The following is a 26,215-nucleotide window of genomic DNA, read 5'->3' on the forward strand; positions in this document are numbered from 1 at the left end:
AGAAAAGAGTAGAGTAGGTTGAAATTGCTGCTATGTGGAGTAGGATAGACAGTTAATAAGGAAGAATAAAAGGATTAGTGATCAGCTGAGGCAGAATAACATAGATTTATAATGAGAACCAGTTGGCCAGCTTTTATAATTTTCAACAGCTTGGGAGTAGGAGTGGATAAAATGGATGATTGGGTTTACCCAGGGCTGGGGATTGGCAAGATTAGCATCATTATAGGTTGGGAGTATATCTGGGAGGAGGACTAAGTCAAGGTGTTTCTGTGTGTCCCTGTTTAGTCACAGAGCCCCCTTTGACGGGTAACTGACAGACGTCTTGAAGTCTTGAATGCCGCAGTGCAAATGAGCTTACCAGCTTTCTTTGACTCATAAATTTCTCAGAGGGGTTTTCTTGGTATAGTACCTTTTGAAGGTGAGTTTTCATGGAAGGAGTGAGGAATAATGGGGAGCACTGCTAAGAGAGTTAGGACAGTCTTGGAAATCAGGGGCAGTGTGGACTCTGGGAGAGTAGGAGTCTTCCAGAGGGAGGGAGCAACTGTTTGACCTCTAATCTATGCCAAGAATTGCATCATTTAATCCTTTCTGTAAGGTTACAGAAAGGCACAGTCTTGTACATGTGCCCAGGTTGTCAGGTTTTCCAGGATTCAAGCCCAAGGTTGTATGGCACCAAAGTGCACGAACCAGTCCCTGCCCTACACCACCACTTTCCTTGCAGCTGTTCTGGGAAGGTTCTGGGAAGGGAAGTGGCTGGTTGGCTTTATCCCTGAGCTCTGGGATAGCCCCAAACATGAGATTAAGTCTGCCACTGAAGGGGTTTTGAATCGAAGCAGCAGCCTTCACTTTGTTCATCAGGGGGCAGCTTCCCAAGCACAGTAGGTTTGGAGAAGTTCCTTTCTGTCAAGTATGAACAATAATAACCAGGCAGTTGATTGTTTCTGGTGTGGGGTAAATTCTTCATGACTCATTTCTTGGGAGAATGCTTCCTCAGTTAACTTGTCAGCTCCCTACACATAAGCTTGGAAATTTGTTTAAACTGAAGTCTGAAACATTCTGAAGTATCTGTTGCTTACTTCTACCTTCCATATCTCTCTTGGTGGAAGCAGGATGGGCTAAAATTTGAGTAAGAGAAGTATGTGTTATTCACTTGCCTTTCTGGGGGAAATCTCCTGACAGGAGGCAATATACATTGTGTCCCAGGCAATTAGACAAAGGTCCTCAGAGAGGGAAGTATTATGGCAGCTGACAATGAATGAACAAAAGCTCTAAAAAAAGATGGTGAGGGACCATGTGAGCAGAGGAGAGCTATGCATAAGTAATGTGGGGAGCAGGAGCCCACAGGCAAAAGTAGGCCTAGAGGCTGTAGCTGAAGGATTATATTTAAAAAAATAAAAACAGACCCCCCTGTGGTACACTATGCCCAGGAAAATTCACATTTTAGAAGATGAACAGCCAGCCTCCTTTCATTTTTGAGCTTTATTTTGCTCAGAGCTGGGAATTGAGGCAAACAGTCTGAAGGGAAAACTTGAGGGACTATGCTTGGTTAGTTTTTAAGTTTACTGCCATGGTAGGCAGCCTCTAAAATGACCCCAAATAATGTCCACCTACTGATATTCACATCAACATGCACGCCTGTGAACTAGACCTAAGTGATGTCGGTCTAGACCTGTGAATTAGACCTAGCAAAGTAATACATGTCATTTCCAAGATTAGGTTATTGAAGGACTGTGACTTTGTCTTGTTTGACCCTTCTTGCCCTCTCATCAGCCTTTTCTGATGGAGTCAGCTGCCATGCTCTGAGCTTCCCCAGAGACCCACTTGGCAAAGAATTGGGGAGGCCTCTAGTCAAGCCAGTGAGGAACTGAGACCCTCAGTCCAACAACCAGCAAGGAACTAATCACTGCCAACAGCCATATGAGCTTGGAAGTGAATCCTCCTCCGGTTGAGTCTTGGGATGACCCTGAGCCATAGCCCCATCTAAGTAACACCCAGATCCCTGACCCACAGTGACTGTGAGATAATAAATGCATGTTCATGATGTGAAGTTTTGGGGTAATTAATTGCACAGCAGTAGGTAATTAATGCAACTCTATGAATTCCCACATGACCACATTATGTGCCTTTGGAGTAAAATAGGCCCTTCCTGGAAAGGAAGATAATGCTTTATAATCCCTCAGGGCCATATGGCATTGTTGCTCTTGAGTCTGTAACACTCCAGTGCTCCTTGCCAAGAACACTGATGACCTCTTGAAAGAAACTGGAGAAGCCAGTGTCCCAGTGCCTTCTGATGGTGCCTGTTAATACTTGGGCTCCTAGGTATAAAAGGTTGTGAAAATTCTTTGGTTTGTGGTTCAGTAACACTTAGAACCCAGTGAGGAAATAGGCTAATTAGTGATGTAAAGGTCTAGTTTTAGGCGAGGGTAAAGTTGAACAAACCCTTATTAACTTGGCACTGTCCTCCCTGTAGGAATCTGCTTCTTGACTGGGCTCTGTTCCAGTTGATGGGGCCTCCCCTTCCACTCTTGGACCATGTCCTGCTGGTTCTGATCTCACCACAGCAACTTGTCCCTGGTTTTCTGAATTTTCAGTCATACTGCTTTTCATTAACTCTAGTTTCCAAGTGTTTTTCTGACACCAGTTTTTTAAGCAACCTCCACTTTTTTATTGCTTTTTATACTATAGTTTCACTTAATATCCTTTGTTTCAACTCTATCCTAACTCCAGACACCATGTCATAGTGGCACATAGGAGGACAAGGCCAGATTTGGCCTTAAATTATAGCATCTGGAGGAGGGATTTGGTGTTTTTCTCTACTGAAGCTGATACCCAATCTTTGCTTTATAGGCAGTTGTTAGGGAGCTCCCTACTTGTCAATATTCCAGCTTGTTCCTGGAAATAGAAACCTGTCTTTGAAAAAGGTGCTACACGAGACAGTATCTTATACTGTATAACTACCCCTTTTGACAAAATCATGTGTGTGGTTTTCTCCTACATTTGGAAAAGAAGTTATTGTATTATATTTGAATTTCAGGTACTTATTGTTAAAACTGGTAGATAATGAAGCACTGTTACTACTCCCCCACCCCTAAACAACAGTTATTCTGAAATAACCCTCTTTCTCCTCACCTCTGACACCTCCTCTCCCAATATTGCTTTAAGCTGTTGTCCATGCATCCAACTTTATTGAGGACATCCAAGCAATTGGAAGAGGCTTTCCCAGACTGCTCACCTGCCAGTGTCTGCCTTTCAGACTCCTCCCCTTCTGCACCACATCTCACCTGCCTCTTGCTCTCACAACTCTCCACTTCTCTCTTACATCATTGACTTTTTTGTTCTTAACTGGATCATTCTTATAAAAACACTATTATTGTATCTCCTATCTTAAAATAGAGAGTCTTCTCTTGAGTCCATTTCCCACCAGCTGCCATTGCACCTGTTTCTTTGCACCTGTTACAACAGAAATCCTAGAAAGCAGTATCTATGCTCACTGTCTCTAATTTCTTTCCTCCTGATTTCTCTACTTAAGCAGGCTTTTTCTCAAATCTTTCCAAAGAAACAACTCTTGTCAAGGTTACCTATGACCTCCACATTGTGATATTCCATGGTTGGTTATCAGTCTTTGTCTTGAATGGTTAGCAGCATTTGACATGCATGTTCATTCCCTGCTCTTTGGTTTACTTCCTCTGCTTGACTTCCAGTATACCACACCCTCTGGGTCAGTCCTCCTTGGCTGCCTTTGCTGGTTCCTTCTCTTCTCCCTGATCTCTTAATGTGGGAGTGTCCTAGGGCTCAGCCTTATATTTATTTCCTTGGTGATCTCATCCAGTCTCATGGCTATAAATTCCATCTATATACCAGTGACTCAAAAATATGCCCAGTCCAGACTTTTACACTCCAGGTCCTTGTATCCATCTGTCCACTTGGCATCTCCACTTGGATGTCTAACCAATCTCTTAAACTGAATCCTGTTCCCTTCATTTCTGCTAAACCTGCAACAGCTGCAGCCTTCCCCATCTTAGTTGATAGCAATCCATTATCCCATCATTTAAGTCAAAAAAACTTAGTTACTCTTGACTCTCTTCTTTCTCACACACTCCATGGCTGAGCAGTCAGGAAATCCTGTTGGCTTTGAGACCAGCCAATATCTGACCACTTTGTACCACCTCTTCTGCTGTCACCCAGATCCACCAGTACCTCTTGCATGGATTCCTGCAATGCCTCCTGTGCCTCCTTAATTCTATTTCTCTACAGTCTATTTCCAACACAGCAGTCAGATCAACCCTATTTCCAACACAGCAGTCAGATCAACCCTTTTGAAAGATCATGTTATCTCTTTCTCGAAACATTACAAAAGCTCCCATTTCTGATCAGTGTCCTTAAAATAGCCTGCATGATCTGACTCCTTTTACTTCTATAATTTTGCCCTGGTACTTAACTCTTCTAAGCCATAGGCTCCTCATCTGAAAAGTGGAGAAGGGTATAATTCTTATGTTATAGGAATAATATAAGGATTAACTGAGATAATACATGCAATACTAAAATAATGAATATTTTATTAATATTATTATGAATTATTAAATAATATTGTTAAGGTTAATGCCCTTAGCTTAGAATTTAAGGCCATTCATATTTTTTCCCAATATTTTCTTACACTGTATTTTTCATGGTTCTCCCCTCTCTGTTTCTCAGTTTTCTTGCTTGTAAAACTTGTAAAATGGAGATAGGTTCCACTGTTGCTCATAGGGGCTGCACATCAAAGTCTTCTTCCTATAGAAGGGGCTGCAGAAGTAGAAGATATTGTCATCCAGTTTCCAAGGACTAGAAGGCTCTTCTTTCTTGTCTCTGTAGCAATAACAACGAGGCATTTTTCCATCGAATGTTTTACCTGGGAACCTTGGGGAAAAAACCAAACCCATGTGTGTTGCTATGGTAACATCAGAACAGGAATTAGCACCCAAAGAAATCATAAATACTGCCCCCGAGCAAGGCTTTGGGGATGGGTGCTTCATTCGACAATTTAGAAAATAGCAAAGACCCATGCTTCCCTGCCTTGTGATGCTATTTGTCCTTGTCAACTCTGTTTGAATAATGTTCCAGCCGAAAAATGCCATCCATTGTGTGTTCTTGGTGCTTAAGTTGATGGTGCTTGCTTCTCTCGTTTAATTGAAATGCTTCCCACACAAAAGAAACAAGGTCAGTTTGTTATATTCCCAAAAAGTATCCATTCACCCGTAGGCCTAGAGCACTGTGATTTCAGTGCAGGTTTTGACAAAAGAAGAAAACATGTCATTATTTAATTGTCTTATAAAAATTTGGTGTAATGTTTGAGTTCAGCAGATGGATGGACCTCAGAAGATGAAAGATTCTGCTGTAGATCTTTGTTCTTGGGCCTGTAACCTACTGTTTGAGATAACCAGCCAGGCTCCCATGTGAGACCTCTGCTCCTTGGAGTCCTTCCTCTGCATCTTTGTCCATCTAGGATTGTGTATATTGTTGGAGCTAGACAATCTGGGATGGGGGAAGAAGAGGGAAGAGGCCCTGGGAAGAGATGAGGCACAGCCAGTGTGCTACAGAGAGAACCCAGACTAATGTCTCATAGTTTTTGATTTTAAATTTGAATAGAAGACCAGGCATATGTGAACAACAAAATTAAAAATCTAGTGCAACAAACAGGTTGGAGCCACCATCAAATATCTTAGAAAGTTAATCCTTACTATATTTAGCAACTGAACTACTGTTACCATGTATGTGGTATTTGGGCAGAAATTTAATTTAGTCCCTGTTTTGGGGCCTGGGTCTTCTGCAATGCTTTGTGCTCAGTGGTTTTGTTGCTGGGCAGCTGTTTCTGGAAGGTCTCTCCCTGCGCACTAGTTGAAATTTCAGCCTGGACAGGGGAGGATTCTTGACTCTGAATGAGAAAGAATTCTCGAGCAGGTCAAAAGAGTGTAGGTAAGGAAGGAGTTTTTTAAAGTGAGAGTGGAAATGCATGGCAGAGGCTTTGCACGCAGCAGAAAGCAGGAAAATGCAGAGGTGCAGAGGGAGGGAGAGGTAGTTCGCTGCATAGGGTCCCCCAGGTAATGGGAACTTGCAGGCCCAAATCAGAGCTCTCAGCAGCACCTGCCTACTTATTAGGGGTAAAATGGAGACTTGGAAATAGAATGAAATAGCAAAAAGACAAAACACAGTAAGTTGAGCAATGAAAAAGCTTTATTTAAAGGTATGCACTTAAAGAGAGAAAAAGTGCAGGCGTCCTCAGAGAGGATTAACTTAACACAAAAAAATTAGTAAATTCCTCTCCAGGACAGTAGGTTCCCTTTGGGAACATAATCAAGACTGCCTACCCTGCCCCCAAAGTGGGTTGACTTATTGTCTGTTTGATAAAGAATATGTTAGGAATCTTACTTCCTAACTTACTGTTTGTTAAAATGGAATCTTTGCCTTTAGATGGAATCTTTTCTGCTCTTACTATACTGTTTTTATCTCAGCTTTTTTGGAAAACTAATCATGATGCTTGTCTTATGTCCCTGATGTACATCAGTTTTGATACGGTAGGAGAAGCATGACTACCATAGGCTAATTCACCACACTACCTGCATGTCCTTGGGCCAGATGTTGAACTTTTTTGTGTCTCAGTTTCTTCTTTGGTAAAGTGAATGATATGATAAGAATAATAGTTTATAGGGTTTTTGTGAAGGTTAAATGAGATAATGTATGTGAAACTAACTGACGTGAAATTAGATCTTTCTCTAAAAAAAACTGAGGTACAAACAATAAAATGCACAAATCTTAATGTTGAGCTTGATGAATTTTCACACGTGTATACACTCATGTAACCATCACCCAGACCAAGACAGCAAGCATTCTCACTAACTTTTTCCCCGTTACCTATTTAACCCTTCCTCCAACCCCTGGTAACCACCAGTCTATTTTCTGTTTATGAGATTATTTGTTTTCTGTGTACGAGAATTTTGTTCATTTGTTCTGTTTTTTAGATTCTACATATAAGTGAAATCATGTAGTATTTGTCTTTCTCTGATTTATTTCACTTAGCACAGTACCTTCTAGGTCCATCCATGTTGTTGCAAATGGCAAGATTTCATTCTTTTTTGTGGGTGAGTACACATCTATATGTACAACATCTTTTTTTTTATCCATTCATCTATTGGTTGCTTTGGCATTCAGTTGCTTCGATATTTTGCCTGTTATAAGTTAATGCTGCAGTAGACATAGGAGTTACATCTTCTGACCTTTCATGCTTTTGGGGCCATAAAAGGCTGAAATGAGCATAAAAAGGTCATGACAATATGACTCCTTTCCCCCCGGATATGGCAAGAAAGTAAATAGACAAGTAACATAAGTATAATACAAATGATTAAATGTGGTATAAAATAAAATGATTAGAAAAACAAGGGAATGAGAAAAATTTTGACTAGGGAGAAATCTGGAAGCTCTGGAGAAGGTGGAATGGGTAGATAGAATTAGTGGTGGGGAGAAAAGAAGGGGAGAGCAAAAATCAGCCTTGAGACTGGAGAGCACAGGGTGAAAGTGGGGTAACCTTACTAGGATGGCTGTACAGGAACAGGCTGTGTGAAAGCATACTGGAAAAGAAGTCCAATTAGGTTGAGATTGAATGCTGAGATGAATAGTTTAGATTTTATTCTGTAAAAAATTGGGAGCTGTTGAAGTGTGGTTTATTTATTTATTTATTTATTTATTTATTTTAGTAGTTGGCGGACGATGATCAGGTGTGTGCTTTAGAAAGAAGATTCTGGCTCTCATATGTCTGAGGGGCCATGGGAAGAGACCCTGCAGTACTGCAGAGGAGGAATGATGGGGACCCTCACCAGGAAGGCCAGATGCAGGGGAGAAAATGGTTGTGGGAGGTGTTGCTGAGGGATAATCTACAGAATTTGGCAACTTACCAGATGTGACGGCTGAGGCTGAGGTAAGCCCAGCCTAGGTTATCCCTGAAGCTGCATGGGAGCCTGGGTGATGGGAAGATGGACAGGATATAGATCTTTGGTTGTTATGCGACTAATTACATCACTCTGGGTCAGCGGTGGGAAAGGGTAGGGGAAACCGGGTGAAACAGAAAACCACCGCAGGCCCCACGGAAGGCCCCTGGATCTGTAAGTCCGGATGGGGGATGGGAGGCACGGCAGTCACACTGTCCAGGTATTCTGGGAGGTGAAACATGAATTTCCAGCCTTCCCGTTTCCATCCATGGCAGAAACTGAGGTCTCACCCTGCTTATTTGTCCCTGTCCAGCAGCTGTGCTGGCTGTGCGGGAATCAGCTCACATAACTGAGGGGAGGATGCTTCTCTGGGCATCTGCGGCAATGCCGGTCCCAGAGTGTCAGCGCTGGTCTAGCCACCAACAGCAGGGGAAAGGCACACCTTTCAGCCAGGAGTTGACATATAGAATTCAAATAAATTGTTTTTTGGATTATTGTTGTTATTACCCCTTTCCTTTGGTTCTACTTACCCTCATTACCTAACCCTTCAACAAGAAGTTCTTCAATGTCCACTATGTGCATGGGCTGAGGACATTTTTATAATATGAATTTGATGTTGCCTTTGAGGAACTTATGCTAGACATTTATGTTGCTTAATACCCTTTGCTGTCTGTTAGTAGAAAAAAACTTCCAGGGAACATTAACACAGTTTTAGAGAGTGGGTTTGCTTTTTTTAGCTCAGTTCATCATTGGCATTATTTCTGGCTGGAGACTGCAGTCTTTATAAATCTAGTTTAACTCCCTTATTTTACGATGTGAAATGGGCTCAGAGAGAAGGTCAAATGACTTCAAAGATGACACAACTAGGTTGTGCCATAATTGGTTTTGGAACCCATGTTATCAAGTATGTGTTTTTTGAAATTCCTCTGTCTCTTTGAAGCTGAAAACCCAGAATAAGTAATTAGAAAAAATATCCTACCATAAACTCTTTTTTTTTGGGGTTGGGGCAGGTCAAAGGGTAGTAACATTAATTTTATTTTATTAAAACATTTTGATTTTTGATAAATAAAAGTTGTATATATTTAAGATATACAGCAGGATGTTTTAATAACTGTGTACATTGTTAAATGGTTACAACAATCCAACTAATTAACATATCCATCATCATCTCCCATAGTTATTTACTTACTTTTTTTGTGGTGAGAACACTTGAGACCTTACAGAAAATTTCAAGTATATAATACATTATTACTAATGATATGTTAATGTTAATAATGTATAGTCACCATGCTATACATTGTTTCCAGAGCTTACTCATTTATAACTAAAAGTGTCAATCCTTTGATTAGTATCTCCCCCTTGCTCCTACTGCCCAGCTTTTGGTAATCACCATTCTACTCTGTTATGAGTTTGACTTTTTTTTTTAAAGATTCCAAGTAAGATCATGTGATATTTGTCTTTCCTTGTCTGGCTTGTTTCACTTACCATAATGTCCTCCAGATTCATCCATGTTGTTGCAAATGGCAAGATTTCCTTTTTTTTTTTAAATGAGATTTGGCAATGTCACTTTATATATATATATTTTAATGGTATCATTAATATACAATCACATGAGCAACATTTTGGTTACTAGATTCCTCTCATCACCAAGTCCCCACCACATATCCCATTATAGTCACTGTCCATCAGCATAGTAAGATGTTATAGAGTCACTACTTGTCTTCTCTGTGCTATACTGCCTTCTCCATGCCCGGCCCCTGCATTATGTGTGCTAATCATAATGCCCCTTAATCCCCTTATCCCTCCCTTCCCACCCATCCTCCCCAGTCCCTTTCCCTTTGGTAACTGTTAGTCCATTCTTGGGTTCTGTGAGTCTGCTGCTGTTTTGTTCCTTCAGTTTTTGCTTTGTTCTTATACTCCACATATGAGAGAAATCATTTGATACTTGTCTTTCTCTGCCTGGCTTATTTCACTGAGCATAGTACCCTCTAGCTCCATTCACATTGTTGCAAATGGTAGGATCTGTTTTCTTCTTATGGCTGAATAATATTCCATTGTGTATATGTACCACATCTTCTTTATCCATTCATCTACTGATAGACATTTAAGTTGCTTCCATTTCTTGGCTATTGTAAATAGTGCTGTGATAAACATAGGAGTGCATATGTCTTTTTCAAACTGGGCTTCTGCATTCTTAGGGTAAATTCCTAGGAATGGAATTCCTGGGTCAAATGGTATTTCTGTTTCAAGTTTTTTGAGAAACCTCCATACTGCTTTCCACAATGATTGAACTAGTTTACATTCCCATCAGCAGTGTAGGAGGGTTCCCCTTTCTCCACATCTTCAACAACAATTGTTGTTGTTTGTCTTTTAGATGTTGGCCATCCTAACTGGTGTGAGGTGATATCTCATTGTGGTTTTAATTTGCGTTTCTCTGATGATTAGTGATGTGGAGCATCTTTTCATGTGCCTGTTGGCCATCTGAATTTCTTCTTTTGGAGAAGTGTCTGTTCAGCTCCTCTGCCGATTTTTTAATCAGCTTATTTGCTTTTTGTTTGTTGAGGTGCATGAATTCTTTACATAATTTGGATGTCAGTCCCTTATTGGATATGTCATTTATGAATATATTCTCCCATACTGTAGGATATCTTTTTGTTCTACTGATGGTGTCCTTTGCTATACAGAAACTTTTTAGTTTGATATAGTCCCACTTGTTCACTTTTGCTTTTGTTTCCCTTGCCTGGGGAGATATGTTCGTGAAGAAATTGCTCATGTTTACGTCTAAGAGATTTTTGCCTATATTTTTTTCTAAGAGTTTTATGGTTTCATGATTTAACATTCAGGTCTTTGATCCATTTGAGTTTACTTTTGTCTATGGGGTTAGACAATAATTCAGTTTCTTTCTTTTGCATGTAGCTGTCCTGTTTTGCCAACACCAGCTGGTGAAGAGGCTGTCATTTTCCCATTGTATATCCATGGCTCCGTTATTGTATATTAATTGACCATATATGCTTGGGTGTATATCTGGACTCTCTATTCTGTTTCATTGGTCTATGGGTCTGTTCTTGTGCCAGTACCAGATTGTCTTGATTTCTGTGGCTTTGCAGTACAGCTTGAAGTCAGGGAGCATAATTCCCACTGTTTTATTCTTCCTTCTCAGGATTATTTTGGCTGTTCGGAGTCTTTTGTGGTTCCATATGAATTTTAGAACTATTTGCTCTAGTTCATTGAAAAATGCTGTAGGTATTTTGATAGGGATTGCATTGAATCTGTAGATTGCTTTAGGCAGGATGGCCATTTTTGACAATATTAATTCTTCCTAGCCAAGAGCATGGGATGAGTTTCCATTTGTTAGTGTCCTCTTTAATTTCTCTTCAGAGTGTCTTGTAGTTTTCAGGGTATAGGCCTTTCACTTCCTTGGTTAGGTTTATTCCTAGGTATTTTATTCTTTTTGATGCTATTGTGAATGGAATTGTTTTCTTGATTTCTCTTTCTGCTAGTTCATCATTAGTGTGTAGGAATGCAACAGATTTCTGTGTATTAATTTTGTATCCTGCAATGTTGCTGAATTCAGATATTAGATCTAGTAGTTTTGGAGTGGATTCTTTAGGGTATTTTATGTACAATGTCCTGTTATCTGCAAACAGGGACAGTTTGATGTCTTCCTTGCCAATCTGGATGCTTTTTATTTCTTTGTGTTGTCTGATTGCTGTGGCTAGGACCCCCAGAACTATGTTGAATAAAAGTGGGTAGAGTGGGCATCCTTCTCTTATTCCCGATCTGAAAGGAAAAGCTTTGAGTTTCTTGCTGTTAAGTATAATGTTGGCTGTGGGTTTGTTATATATGGCCTTTATTATGTTGAGGTACTTGCCCTCTATACCCATTTTGTTGAGAAATTGATGGATGTTGAATTTTGTCAAATGCTTTTTCAGCATTTATGGATATGATCATGTGTTTTTTGTCCTTTTTGTTCATGTAGTGGATGATGTTGATGGATTTTCGAATGGTATAACATCTTTGCATCCCTGGGATGAATCCCACTTGATGACGATGGATAATGTTTTATATGTATTTTTGAATTTGGTTTGCTAATATTTTGTTGAGTATTTTTGCATTTATGTTCATCAGGGATATTGATCTGTAATTTTCTTTTTTTGTGGTGTCTGGCTGATTTTGGTATTAGAGTGATGTTGGCCTCATAGAATGAGATGGAAGTATTCCCTTCTCTTCTATTTTTTGGAAAACTTTAAGGAGAATGGGTGTTATGTCTTCTCTAAATGTCTGATAAAATTCAGCGATGAAGCCATCTGGCCCAGAATTTTGTTCTTGGGTAGTTTTTTGATTACCAATTCAATTTCATTGCTGCTAATTGATCTATTCAGATATTCTGTTTCTTCCTGGGTCAGTCCTGGAAGGTTGTATTTTTCTAGAAAGTTGTCCATGTCTTCTAGTTATCAGGTTTGTTAGCATATAATTTTTTCATAGTATTCTCTAATAATTCTTTATATTTCTGTGGTATCTGCAGTGATTGTTCCTTTTTTATTTTTGATTCTGTTTATATGTGTAGACTCTCTTTTTTCCTTGATAAGTCTGACTAGGGTTTATCTATTTTGTTTATTTTCCAAAGAACCAGCTCTTGGTTTCATTAATTTTTTCTATTGTTTTATTCTTCTCAATTTTATTTATTTCTTCTCTGATCTTTATTATGTCCCTCCTTCTGCTGACTTTGGGCCTCTTTTGTTATTTTTCCAGTTTCAATAATTGTGAATTTAGACTATTCATTTGGGATAGTTCTTCCTTATTTAAGTAGGATGGGATTGCTATATACTTTCCTCTTAGAATTGTCTTCACTGCCTCCCACAGAAGTTGGGGCATTGTGCTGTTGTTTTCGTTTGTCTCCATATATTGCTTGATCTCTGTTTTAATTTGGTCATTGATCCATTGATTATTTAGGAGCATGTTGTTAAGCCTCCATATGTTTGTGAGCCTTTTTGTTTTCTTTGTACAATTTATTTCTAGTTTTATATCTTTGTGATCTGAGAAGTTGGTTGGTACAATTTCAATCTTTGTGAATTTACTGAGGCTCTTTTTGTGGCCTATTATATGGTCTTTTCTTGAAAATGTTCCATGTGCACTTGAGAAGAATGTGTATCTTGCTGCTTTTGGGTGTAGTGTTATATAGATGTCTTTTAGGTCCATGTCTTCTTATGTGTTGTTCAGTGCCTCTTTGTCCTTATTTTATGTCTGGTTGACCTGTCCTTTGAAGTAAGTGGTGTGTTGAGGTCTCCTAAAAGGAATGCATTGCATTCTATTTCCCCCTTTAATTCTGTTAGTATTTGTTTCACATATGTAGGTGCTCCTGTGTTGGTTTGTTGCATAGAAATTTATAATGGTTATATCCTCTTGTTGGACTGATCCCTTTATCATTATGTAATGTCCTTCTTTGTCTCTTGTTACTTTCTTTGTTTTGAAGTCTAGTTTGTCTGATACAAGTACTGTAACACCTGCTTTTTTCTTCATATTGTTTGCATGAAGTATCTTTATTCATCCCTTCACTTTTAGCCTCTGTATGTCTTTGGGTTTGAAGTGAGTCTCTTATAGGCAGCATATAGATGGGTCTTGCTTTTTTATCGATTCTGTAACTCTGTGTCTTTTGATTTGTGCATTCAGTCCATTTACATTTAGGGTGATTATCAATAGGTATGTACTTATTGCCATTCCAGGGTTTGGATTCGTGGTTACCAAAGCTTCAAGGGGAGCTTCTTTACTATCTAGCAGTCTACCTTAACTCAGTTATTATGCTATTATTAACATAGTCTGATGATTCTTTATTCTCTCCTTTCTTTTTCTTCCTCCTCCACTCTTTATATGTTAGGTGTTTTATTCTGTACTCTTTGTGTATTGCTTGACTTACTTTGTGGGTAGCTGATTTAATTTTGCATTTGGTTAGTATTTAGTTAGTCTACCTCCTTTGCTGTTTTTTTATTTTCTCTGGTGTCAGTTGTTTCACCTTAGACACACTTCCTTCTAGAGCAGTTCCTTTAAAATACACTGTAGAGATGGTTTGCGGGAGGTAAATTCCCTCAACTTTTGCTTAGCTAGGAATTGTTTAATCCCTCCTTCACATTTAAATGATAATCTTGCTAGGTAGTGTATTATTGGTTCGTGGCCCTTCTGTTTCATTACATTGAATATATCATGCCACTCCCTTCTGGTCTGTAAGGTTTCTGCTGAAAAATCTGATGATAGCCTGATGGGTTTTCCTTTGTATGTGATCTTATTTCTCTCTCTGGCTGCTTTTAATAGTCTGTCATTATCCTTGAACTTTGCCATTTTAATTATTATATGTCTTGGTGTTGTCCTCCTTGGGTCACTTGTGTTGTGATATCTGTGGACTTGCATGGTCTGAAAGACTATTTCCTTCCCCAGATTGGTGAAGTTTTCAGCAATTATTTCTTCAATGACACTTTCTATCCCTTTTTCTCTCTCTTCTACTTCTGGTACCCCTATAATGCAAATATTGTTCCATTTGGATTGGTCACACATTTCTCTTAATATTCTTTCATTCCTAGAGATCCTTTTTTCTCTCTCTGCCTCAGCTTCTCTGTATTCCTGTTCTCTGATTTCTATTCAATTAACAGTCTCCTCCACCTCGTCTAATCTGCTTTTAAATCCCTCTGTTGTTTGTTTCATTTCAGTTATTTTCCTCCTGTATTCATCCCTTAGCTTTTGAATATTTTTCTGTAGCTCCATCAGCATGCTTATGATTTTTATTTTGAATTCTTTTTCAGGAAGATTGGTGATTTCAGACTCACTGAGCCCTCTTTCTGGTGTTGGAGGGATTTTGGATTGAACAAGGTTCTTTTGCCTTTTCATGGTCCTGAAGTGATGAGAGTGGCTGCAGGTGAGTCGCGGAGGTGTCAGCTGGGAGGACAAAGCCCCTTCCTTCTTGCCAGTCACTGTGCCTGTCTCTGCTGTCTCTGCTGGTTAACTGTGCACAGTGAGCGGCCTCTGGGTTTATCCCTTAAGTTGCCTTGGGCAGGGCAGTCCTCGGGATAGCCTAGGACAATGGCAGGGGTCACAGGTGAGTGGCACACGTGTCTTCTGTGAGGACAAAGCCCTTTTGTGGCTCCCAGTCTCAGTGCCTTTCTCCGCTATCTGTGCCGGTTAACCAGAGCCTCTGGATTAATCCCCTAAATTGTGGGTGGGGTGGCCCTCGGGGTGCTCTAGGGTGATGGCTGGGGTCTCAGGTGAGCTGTGCGGGTTCTGCCACGAGAACAAAACCCTTTCATGGCTCCTGGTCTCAGCGCCCGTCTCCTCTCTCTGTGCTAGTCAGCCATGTGCAGGGAGCAGCCTCTGGGTCTGGGCCAGTTAGCTGCATGCAGGGAGAAGCCTTTGTGTTAATCTGTGTACTTGCTGTAGGCAGGGCTGCCCTTCGGTTGGTCTGCAGCAGTGGTGGGTGGGTCAGCCAGTTTCCGCACAAGTGCCAGTGGAGAGGAAGGGATGGCAGGCTGCTTATCACAGTGGAGGGGTCTCGGGGCTGCATTGCCAACCAGGGGGATAGGGTGCCCAAAGCTCCTGAAAGTTTCCAGCTTGCTGGGCTGAGTGTGCCAGGGCTATTTTGTCCACCTGTTAAACCCTTTAAGTTAAACCTTGTCCCTTTAAGACTTTTAAAATGCCTGCTTTTATTTTGTCCCAGGGCAACCGGTTGTGGGAATCCGTTCACAGTCTTAGTCTCAGACTTTACTTTTCAGCCCCTCTAATCTCCAGAGCCATGCAATGTGAGACTGTATTCCCAGGGTAGATTTCTAGGGATGAGTATTCAGCAGTCCTGTGCTTCCACTCCCTCCCCACTTTGATTCTTTTCCTCCTGTCCGTGAGCTGGGGTGAGGGGAATGCTCAGGTTCCGCCAGAGTGTGGCTTTTTACTTTACCCTTTTCCTCGAGATGTTGATTTCTCCCAGATGTAGACTGACTGGTGTACTGTTACTTCTGGTCACTTTTTTAGGAATCATTGTATTTGCTGTATTTTCAAAATATATGTGGTTTTGGGAGGAGATTTCCGCCACACTACTCACACTGCCATCTTTTCCTCCTGTTTTAATGAAACTTTATTTTTAATAGCATCAAACCAGAAACCACCCAATATCCATCAATAGTATAATGAATAAATAAATTGGGATATATAACACTATGCACTAATAAAAGTTAAAGAATCACTTTTTCATCTTTTCTACACAAAAGCAGCAGGACCAATCACAAGTTCCCAAGTCTCTACTGAATATTACTGGATTAATAATTTGCTAGGAAATGTTACATATACCCCTGAATAGTAGCACCACAAAAAATATTCTTTAGACAGCAATAAGAAGAAACCAGAACAAAGACTTTTATTCACTTCTGAGTTCATCTCTCTGGTCGGATCCTTTAGACAAGAATTAGGTGCTCAAAACAGAAATAGTTCTTTATCATCATCACTATTATTGCTTTTTAAATGTCTCTTTGTGTTGAAAAGATTTTGAGAGTGTAAATGGGGATTTCCTCTCTCTTACAGTTGTGGAAAGAATTGACTTACTAGATAGAGGCACTGCATTTTATCTTCTGGGGTGTTTTTTCTCTATCTGTTGATGTACACTCACTAAGGAGAATGGAATTTGTTTTATGCCTTTCTTTCTGGAGAAATTTCTGGAAGGAAGATAGAACTGAAGTGTTCCAAGCTTGCTCTTAGACACCTATCTATCTAATGACTCAGCTTCCAGTGCTCTCTTAGGGCTCTCTGATAAATTAAATTCAATCAGCATTCATCACTGTTTTTATTGTTTAACTGGGCAATTATTTAGGGGATGTGTTAAGCTCTATAAAGGCCAAGATCATGTCTTTTTTGTCCACTGCTGGCTCCCCAGTGCCCAGTGAAGTATCTGGTACTTAGAATGTGCTAAATTATTTGCTGAAATAATCAAGTTTAGCTTGTCATTGAACTGACCCCGTAAAGGCAGGCCAGTTTTATGCTGCAATTCATATTTATATAGAATGGATTTATTCTTATCCATACAGAGTTCTGACAAGCTCTCTTACTTGGTTTCTAAGTCCATAACTGATCAAAAGTAAGATTCATGTAGAAATCATCTATCTATGTCTGTCTCCCAAGTATTGGGTGGAAAGAGAACTCCTAAATTTAATACAGATTAGGAAAGAAGTCTTTCTTACTGCACAAAACTTGTGACTTGGCTGTATTTCCTATGTTGCAAGATCAATCATCCTGTTGACTGTTTCATTATTTCATGCTCATTTTTGAGGATAAAGCCTCAAAAATCAGGAAATTCTGCTAATGTCAGTGGTGCATAGGCCTCAGGATGTATCATGATTCTGGGGTCTAGCCATTTAATCAAATGCTTGCATTTCTTTTTGTCAGCTAGCAAAACCAGTATCACCTCTTGTGAGAAAGGAGAATCTCAGGCTCAATTCCAGATCTACTGAATCAGAATCTGCATTTTTATCAAGACCCCCATGTAATGGATATTCTTAGTAAAATATGAGAAGCACCAGGAGAGACCGTGATGAACACTCTAGGTGAGGTGAAGCTCACTGCATTTTGGAGAAGCCTGTTGCATCATAGCAGATTCTTAGAAGGCTGATACTAAGCCGAAATCTGACCTTCTGTCCCTTTCCCATTTGTTCCTGCTTTTGCATCCAGAACCTTACCCAAGCCCACTTCATTTTATCATGGCAGTTCTTCAACTATCTCAAAGCAGTCGATCCTCCCTGAGGGTTCTCTTGGGTCAGGGAGTATCAGTTTTATAAAATGTTCTGTGGAAACAAATGGTTCAGTGCTCACATAAATAACCACTATGTTTTTTATCTTGGAAAGTTTCACTTGAGGTTCTGAGAAATAAGGAAAATTGCTTAATTTTGCTTAATTTAATTTTCCCAAACTGATTTGTTCAGGAAAACTTTTCCACTCATGCGATAACTAGTAACATCTTCAAGATTTGAAGAATATGTTTTAGGAAGTGTGGCTCTTGGCTGGAATTTCTTTAGATGCTTTGTGGCAGGATGAATAATGGCTCCCAAAGATATTCAGGTTCTAATCCCTGAAATCTGTGAATGCTGTTTTTGTGGCAAAAGGGACTTTGCAGATGGGATTTAGTTAAGGATCTTGAGATGGGGAGATTATATGTGTTACTGACAAAGTAACACACATTTAGTGGGCCTTTAATGAAATCAAGTGTCTTTCTAAGAGGGATATTTGACTACAGATACAAGTAGATGTTGCAATGGAAGCAAGAGGTAGGAGTGAAATAAGGGAAGGGCCAAGGTATGAAGCAGGACTCCAGAAGCTAGAAAAGACAAGGAAATGGATTCTGTCCTTAGAGTCTCCAGAAAGAACCAGTCATGCTCACACTGTTATTTTAGCCCAGTGAGACTGATTTCAGATTTCTGGCTGCCGGAATGGTAAGAAAATAAATTTGTGTTGGTTTAAGACAGCAAGTTGTGGTCATTTGCTCTAACAGTATAGGAAACTAATAGGTTTGTCATGTCACTAGCTGCTCAAACCTTCCAATGGCTTTCAATTATTCATACAGACGAAAATCCAGGCTCCTTACTGCCTGCAAATCTGTACTCCATCTCACTTTCCCTTGGAATGAGCCCTACCACCCTCGCTTGTCCATGGTGCTTGATTTGCATTACTCTTCCTTCTGTTACTTGAACCTGTCAAACTCCATCCTAGTCTGAGAATCGGTATTTCAGGGCCTTGCACTGCTAAGCCCCCTTATTAAATTGTTAACCTATTTATTTGTCTTTTTTTTCACTACTCTAAGAGAAGAAAGCCTGGCACATAGTCAGTGCTCAGAGTATATTTGTTGTTGAATGTATCAATGGAGACTTGAATATGAATGTGGTTTCAACTTTCTTTGCCATCCTGGTGCTTCCTTTGGAATATATTCTGCTTGGTTTATGTCTCTGAAATTATGATTCCCAGGGCTGACTCCAGTATTATGGATCTTGTCTGACCATTGTTAAGCAAAGCAGAGATGATATTTTTGAGAGTCTTAGAGAGCTTATATTTTATAGGTAGAAGCTTATGAGGTTGGAGTGTGTTCTTTTGTGTCTGAATTATTTTATATTGAATTTTTCAAAAAGAAGCAAAGTCTGAATCTTTTTTTCCACCAAACTCAGATGGTATAATATTGACTTCTTCCTTGGTCACCCTATTTGAAGTTGGAAACCATCTTTCACTGTCATTTCTTATCTACTTCCCTACTTTCTTCTTCTTAATACTCTTCACTAATATCTCATATATTTTGCTTATTTTTCTTGTTTGGCATCTGTGTGGCTTCACTAGAATATAAGCTCTCTTCTGACAAAGATTTTGCTATTTTTAAATAACTACTCTGTTCCCTAAGCCTAAAGAAAAAACTAACACAAAGTAGATGTTCAATAAATGCTTGTTAAGGAAATTAAGTGTATGAATTAATCAGCTAAGTTTATTCACCCAAATACTGGGCAAAGGTTAACTTCAAAATTGTTATGTTTAAAAATGATTTCTGGGAGCTAGATATCCACAAAAATCCACTTCTCTTTTTCCTAGGTATACAGCTAGGTTACATTTTTCAGTTTCCCTTGCATTTCAGTGCAGCTAATGCAGTGTGAACTAGACAGTTATGTCTCTCTCCCAGGTCTGCTCCATTAAACCTCCCAAACCTAATTTTCTTTGCTCTTTACTCTCCTGTCTGCAGCATGTCTATGCCAGGACAACATTGAATGCCATGTGTTGAAGTTGGCAGAGACTCTATCAGTCTGGGGGCCTTTATAGTTTTGTGGGACCAAATAGGAAATGCCTTGAACTGTTTGTGTGAAGGAGAAATAGACTCCAATTACACATGAGCCTTTTGTACATCTTTGGATGTATTTGTTGCAACAGATAGGATATGCGAAAAAAAAATTTGTATAAATAAATTCTCTAAACAGTTAACATGCCAAAAAAAAAAGGTAAGACAGATTGCAGGGTAATATTTTCATTATCATCTTTATTTTTCCCTGCATCCTATCTTTGAGGTATTTTTTTTATATGTGACAACTTTAAAAATGGTTATTAGACAACTAGGTTACCCCTAAAGGAACCCTTAAGCCATTTATTCTTTCTTCTAGGCAACCGAAAGCAATATCCCTGCTTTAGCATTTCTTTCTCATCAGGGTGACTTATGGAGGCCTTTGAATTATTGGGATTACAGCAGCATTTGGCTGTTCCCCAGGTGCCAATACACTGTCATTAAAGAATTGACAGTCTTGCAGTTCTCCTCACACACACCCTCATTTGCAGAGACATGTATAAGCACTGTGAATTCCAGAAGCCCTCAGTGAAAAATCACATCAACAATCTGGTGTGTTCAGCACACATAGAAGAGATTGGAAGCAGAATGGACAGAATGGACAGCTGACACATGCACTCTTTCCCAACAGTATTGCACAAGTGTGCAATGTTTGATGCATAATTCAGAGTATATTTATGTCTCTTCCTTTATTTGATTTCTGCAATATCCCATGAGATGGATTGGCACACATTATAGTTCCTATTTTCTGGGAAAATAGATGCAGAGGAATTAAGGAGAGCACCCTCTTTTGGGGTGAGGAACAAGCACATCTGGGAGAACAGGGATAGCATCATTAGATGGGAGGAACTGGCATCTCCTGCAGGAATGTCCCCTTTCCTTGGGAAAGAGGGATAGGACTAGGCTCAAAGTAGACAAGAAATGGCTGGACTTTTTGGAGAATGTGCATATCCTGATATTATAAACATTATGTGTGCCTGTGTGCATTTTATTGGAAAGAGGGTCCACAGCTTTCCATGAATTTTTGAAGGCACTAGAAACTCCCAAGTGGTTAAGAATCATTGTTCAAGCTCTCTGTAGCTCCAGACTGTCTTGGGTTCTGCCAAAGGAACTGATACCAATGCGTTGCTGTGGGAAAATCATGCTTTTGTGTAAAAGAAAACAGGAACAGATTCTTCTTAGGCAGGATTTCTGCCTTATGGTTATTTATTTTATTAAACAAAACAATTCAAATATCCATTTCTATAATCCCAGAGAATTCCTCTAGCTCCATGGTGGTCAGATTTACTATTTTACCAAAAAGTAATGAAGAAACACCTGTCATTCTAAGAAGAAAATGCTTATTAGCCTTAACAAAATCCTGTGACTGAAACTCAGAAAGCCTTTATTTTGTACACTGATGTCTCTAAGGTGGGAAGGTTAGTTTACAGAGTTACCAAAGGCAGCCACAGTTTCTGGACATCAGATAAGGGAACTAGAAACTTAAGCAGTCATTAAAAATTTTTTTAAAAATTTTTTAACTTTTCATTTTCATATCATTAATGTACAATTACATGAGCAACATTATGGTTACTAGTCTCCCCCCATTATCAAGTCCCCCCCACATACCCCATTACAGTCACTGTCTATCAGTGTAGTAGGATGCTATAGAATCACTGCTTGTCTTCTCTGTGTTGCATTGCCCTTCCCTGCCCCTCCCACCACACTATGTCTGCTAATCATAATGCCCCTTTTCCCCCCTTCTCCCTCCCTTCCCACCCATCCTCCCCAGTCCCTCTCCCTTTGGTAACTGTTAGTCCTTTCTTGGGTTCTGGGTTCTGTGGGTCTAAGCAGTCATTTTATATGCAATTCTTTACTTAGAATTTCAGAAGCATTGACAAGGTCACACTTACAACTCTGTCTGTAAACATGCCTGTCTTAGGGATAGTTTCACACTGACATTTTCAGAACCAGGAGCTTAACCAAGCATAGACCAGGAATGAAACCATCACTCTGGGAGGGCCTGTGCTCAGTGCTTGAGATCTACTGAGGGAGAGAGTGTGATGGAGAAGAGGGGTAGCCCTGAGAGTTGTCCTCAAGTGGGGGAAATTATAAAGTTTATTTCCTTTTCTTGAAATTAAACATTAGGCCTGCTTGGGGTGCCAAGGGCAAACCCTGAAGCCACTTGCTGACACTAGCTGGTTGTTTTGTATTTTGGCTTTAGGAGTTGATTCTAGGAAGCTCCTTTTCCTAGTTTAGAAATGAAGTAACTGAATTCTTAGCACAATGTTGATTCAGGGAAATCATTTTGGTTTGTATAATTTGGGGTTCTGAGCACAGACTGCAATCAGAGGGGCATGATAGGGTCAGGAGCCCCAGGAAACTGTTTTTGTTGAGGGAGTATCTTGTCTATGTGTTTTCATACGAGATTAGAATTTCTTAGATGTCATTCCATGATTGCTGGCAACTTTATAGCAAACAGCAATTGGGTCTGTTTTTCTAGTCAGGATATATAAAGTATCTTCAAGAAAGAGAAGTGAAATGCAAAACATGCAAAAGAATCTAATTTATATTCCCTTTCTCCCTCCCTCTCTCCCTTCTCTCTTCACTTTACTTACTCATTGTGAAAATAGCCTTCATCTCAGCATTCATCTCCTTGCCCTTGTAGAACTTGTCAACTCATGATTCAGCTCAAATACATTACTGAGGCATTGCAGTCAGGACAGAGCTCTCACCTCTCTTCTAAGTTGTAAGCTCCGTTGTTGGCTCTGTTGAAACGTTTTGCTGCTGCTTACAGAAAAGAGATTGGGATTTAAAATTTATTTGCCCAAAGAAGGTAGTTAGATATGTATGTGTATGTATGTACCTGAACAATGGAGCAAGGATTTGATAGGAAAGAGATAGACAGAGACTATTTGTGGGGTTCATTCTTTAGTTACAGGACATGAATTCTAGTTCCCATTGTATCTCTTGTTAGCTGTATCATTTTGGGCAATTCAGTTAATCTTTTTGAGCCTCAATTTCTTTCACTTTTAAATGGGAATACTACATGCCTTGCATCCCTATTGGGTAATTATGAAGACTGAATGGTGTAATGCTTTATTTAAATGTAAGATGGTGTTTCAGTCAGGAGAGGTTAGGTTATATTGTTTGTGGTAATAATCCCAGAATCTCAGTTTCTTAAAACAGCAAAATGTTATTTTTTTTCTCACAGGACATGTCCAGAATTGGTTGAATGGGTTGGCTGGGACGGTCTTCCCACTGAAGTTTCTTACAGATCCATGATGATGATTCTCTCTTCTTGTGATACCACTTTCTTTATTTGCAGCTATCATGTGCTTCCATGAGTACAGCATCAGGAGAGGAGAGAGTCAAACATGGGCAGTTACGTACATTGACAGAGAAGTGACATCCACTGCTCACTTTCCATTGGCCAAAACAAGTCACACGGTCTTACCTAACTTTAGAGGGTAGAGCGTCATTCCACAAGAACTTACAGAACTTCAGTAATGCTATTGCTGAATTAGTAATGGTAATGCTGAATTTTGTTGATTCTAAGATGTACTTTTTTTTTTCCATTTTAGTATCTCTAAATACTATTGGGATTCATTGAACAATCAATATCATTTTATAATTACCATAAGCCATTCTTTCAAATTTTATCTCTGAAACCAGAATGCATTTCATAATTGGTGATATCTTAGATTTGACGATGATATGCTATTATTGCAATTCTTCCCAGATGCTTGGCTTTCAATGATCTGGAGAGACCGTGACTGGGATGGGGTTTGTAACCCCCACATGCTAGGTAGTGTCCCAGTTATATTGTGGGCTCTAGGTAAAACCTTCCTCTCAGACTTCCTGACTTTTCTTGTACTGTTTGTTTAAGGCCAGTGGAGGAGAGAGTTTCTTGAGGCTTTCTTTCACTTCCAGGAATGACTAGCCTTCTTTCTCCTTAACCTGGCATTGAACCCCTGTTCTGAGATGAGTCTTTAAGGCTATAAATGTGCATAAATGCTTTTAAGTCTACAGTTTCCTCAAGGGCAGTGACAGCATATTTTGTCTCTGTACAATTTCCAGACATTAAGAGGTAGGGATAAATGCTGATTTATGATACAAAAATCCTATCCACTTACTGAAAAAGTATAACCATCAGCCTGTGACTGGGTCAGTGTCCATGCTCTCTTACTTTGGGGGTTGATGGCTTCTTTACCTACATCCCTCTCTTTGCCTTCCAGGTCACTGCTTTGAGACATCAGATACTGCCATCTTCTCTTTTTTGGTTTCTTCAGCTATGGGCTCTATAGTGTTTGCTTTGCATAGCTGTGCACTTGAATGATGATGGCTGATCAGAGGTAGGAAGAGAGACTGAGGGTTGGGGGCTTGAGGGGTTTAAGGAATAGAATGGAGGGTTGACTCCAGTTGGGTATGCCCTAGTCCTTCCTTGCTGCTGTGTTGCCCTTTGTCTTGCTGTGTTCCCAGGGCCTAACGCAGGGCGCACAAGCTGATGCACTTGTAGCCTCTGCTGCCATGACCTGGTGCTGCCATAGTCTCCACCTCTCCCAACTCAGCCAGTCCTGCGCAGGGGCTCAGCCAGCACCAAGCCTCCATAGTCATGGGTGCTGTTTGCAGGTTTGCTCCTTTTTTTCATTCCAACCTGTCTCTATTCATTGAACTTTGGAATGATGCCCCAGCTGGCTTTGGAGTCAGACAGAATTGGGATCAAGTATTGGTAGTATATTTTACTCAAGTTGGTTTCCCTAACTTTAAAAATTGGGCATAGCAATGCCCAGTCAGGCACACAGCATGCCATTCATGTATAGTACCATTAGTATATTTTTAATGTAGGAAGGAAGAAGGATAATTGTGGTTAAGCTTATGGAGTTTAGAGCCAAACAGACTAGACTTCAGTGTTACCTCACTACTTAACCAGTCTCAGTTTCAGTTTCTGACTTCCAGCCTAGCTCTCTTGGCATTTCCCTGGGCCCCCTTTCCTTATCTTTTCATCTTGACATATGTGGACCTAGCCAACTCCTAGGACAGATCATTGTAAATTGCTGGATCTGAATAAAGGGTTGATTATCATTGCAGTGGGGAGTGCATGTAGGTAATTGACGGTCACTCGTTCTAGCCTTGTAACAGAGTAATACTGGTTGTGCATGGCTCCAGGAAGCCCTAGCTCTCCTTGGCTCAGACGATTTTTTGGAGAAGAGCTAGATCCAGGAGTGTCTTAGTGGCAGAGATTGATGGGAAAATTAATAAGATGCTTGGAAGAAAAAGTGCCCCCTCTCTCTGTACAAAGAGAGAAGTGAAGAACCCATAGGCCTTAGGAAATTTGCAACCAGAATGTATCTTTGCTGGGAAAGCAAGCCAGTGAGTGATTCAGCAATTTTCTCAAATCAGCAGAAGGGCTAGGAGTGTGGGAGATCATGACTCTAAGGGAGCAGGTTATCTTTTTTTGAGACTTGCTGGCAGTCAGGCTAGAGAGGTTTAGTATGGATAATTGAAATTCACATATAATCCTAAATCTGTTGTTGATAACAGTAACCACAGCCTCTCTCATGTAATGTCTTTCATCAGAGCTGTTCAAAAGCAGCCACAATGATTGCTTTGATTTTATTTTGCTCCTTTTCCTCTGTCCACCTGGAGGGGAGCTGCAAATAAACTAGGGGATGAGGTTAACGAGATGAGCTGGTAAAGCAGGAGAGAGGAGCTAGTTGGCCAGGACCCTGGGGTCTGAGCTGGAGGGGCAGCTGGTGCCACACACAGGGCTGGGAGTGGCGCATTCACCTCCATCCTGTTTCCAAGGGTACGGCAGGCTCACTTCTCCCTGTTTCTTTGGGTCAGATATTATTTGGGTGAAAATCTCCATCCACAAGGGACTTTCATTCTTGGCAAAAGTCTTTTGAGGATTGTAGAAGTACAACATGCCATTGTAAGACTTAAATTACGGAAGTGTCCTGCTTTAACTGCATTGTATTGTGAATTGTGTTTGGAGTGGACTGGGGAGAATTCCTTAAAGAGCTTTTGTGTAAGACCCTTTTAGAAGTAGAGAAATCACTCTTAAATGATCTTTTTGTAAAACTCTCCAATTCCAATTATTCAGAGCGACTGAAGTTTGCCTCACTGCCCTGCTTGCAATTTAGCTCTGAAAGAAATTGTGATAACTCTAAATTTGTAATTCTCAAACCTTGTTTTTAAAAGTAGTCATGTAATTTCTCTACAGAATGGTAGAATTTTCAGGAATTATGGAAGTGTTTCCTGGCTTTCCCAAAAGACCTTTCTTCACCAGGGACGCACGGCAGAGAGAGAGGCCCTGCATGATGGTAGATAGGCCATCCCCAGAGCCTTGTGGGAAGCAAGGGAGTGAAATGCCTGCTAAATGCACACACACAAAAAAGGCTAATAGGACAAGAACCCCAGGTTAGAAATTCACAGTGCTTAATCC

At 40.1% G+C, this 26,215-nt stretch overlaps 1 long non-coding RNA gene across 1 annotated transcript in view; it reads left to right on the forward strand.

Annotated features, from left to right (window-relative positions):
* LOC140843661 (uncharacterized) overlaps positions 1–26,215 on the forward strand; it is a 247,928-nt gene that overhangs the window by 66,982 nt on the left and 154,731 nt on the right. Inside the window, exon 3 of the long non-coding RNA XR_012121632.1 lies at positions 14,750–14,862. This is a non-coding gene — a long non-coding RNA (uncharacterized lncRNA). The remainder of the gene's footprint in view (positions 1–14,749; positions 14,863–26,215) is intronic.

This window comes from Manis javanica, chromosome 1 (assembly GCF_040802235.1).
Source record: "Manis javanica isolate MJ-LG chromosome 1, MJ_LKY, whole genome shotgun sequence".
NCBI lineage: Eukaryota > Metazoa > Chordata > Mammalia > Pholidota > Manidae > Manis > Manis javanica.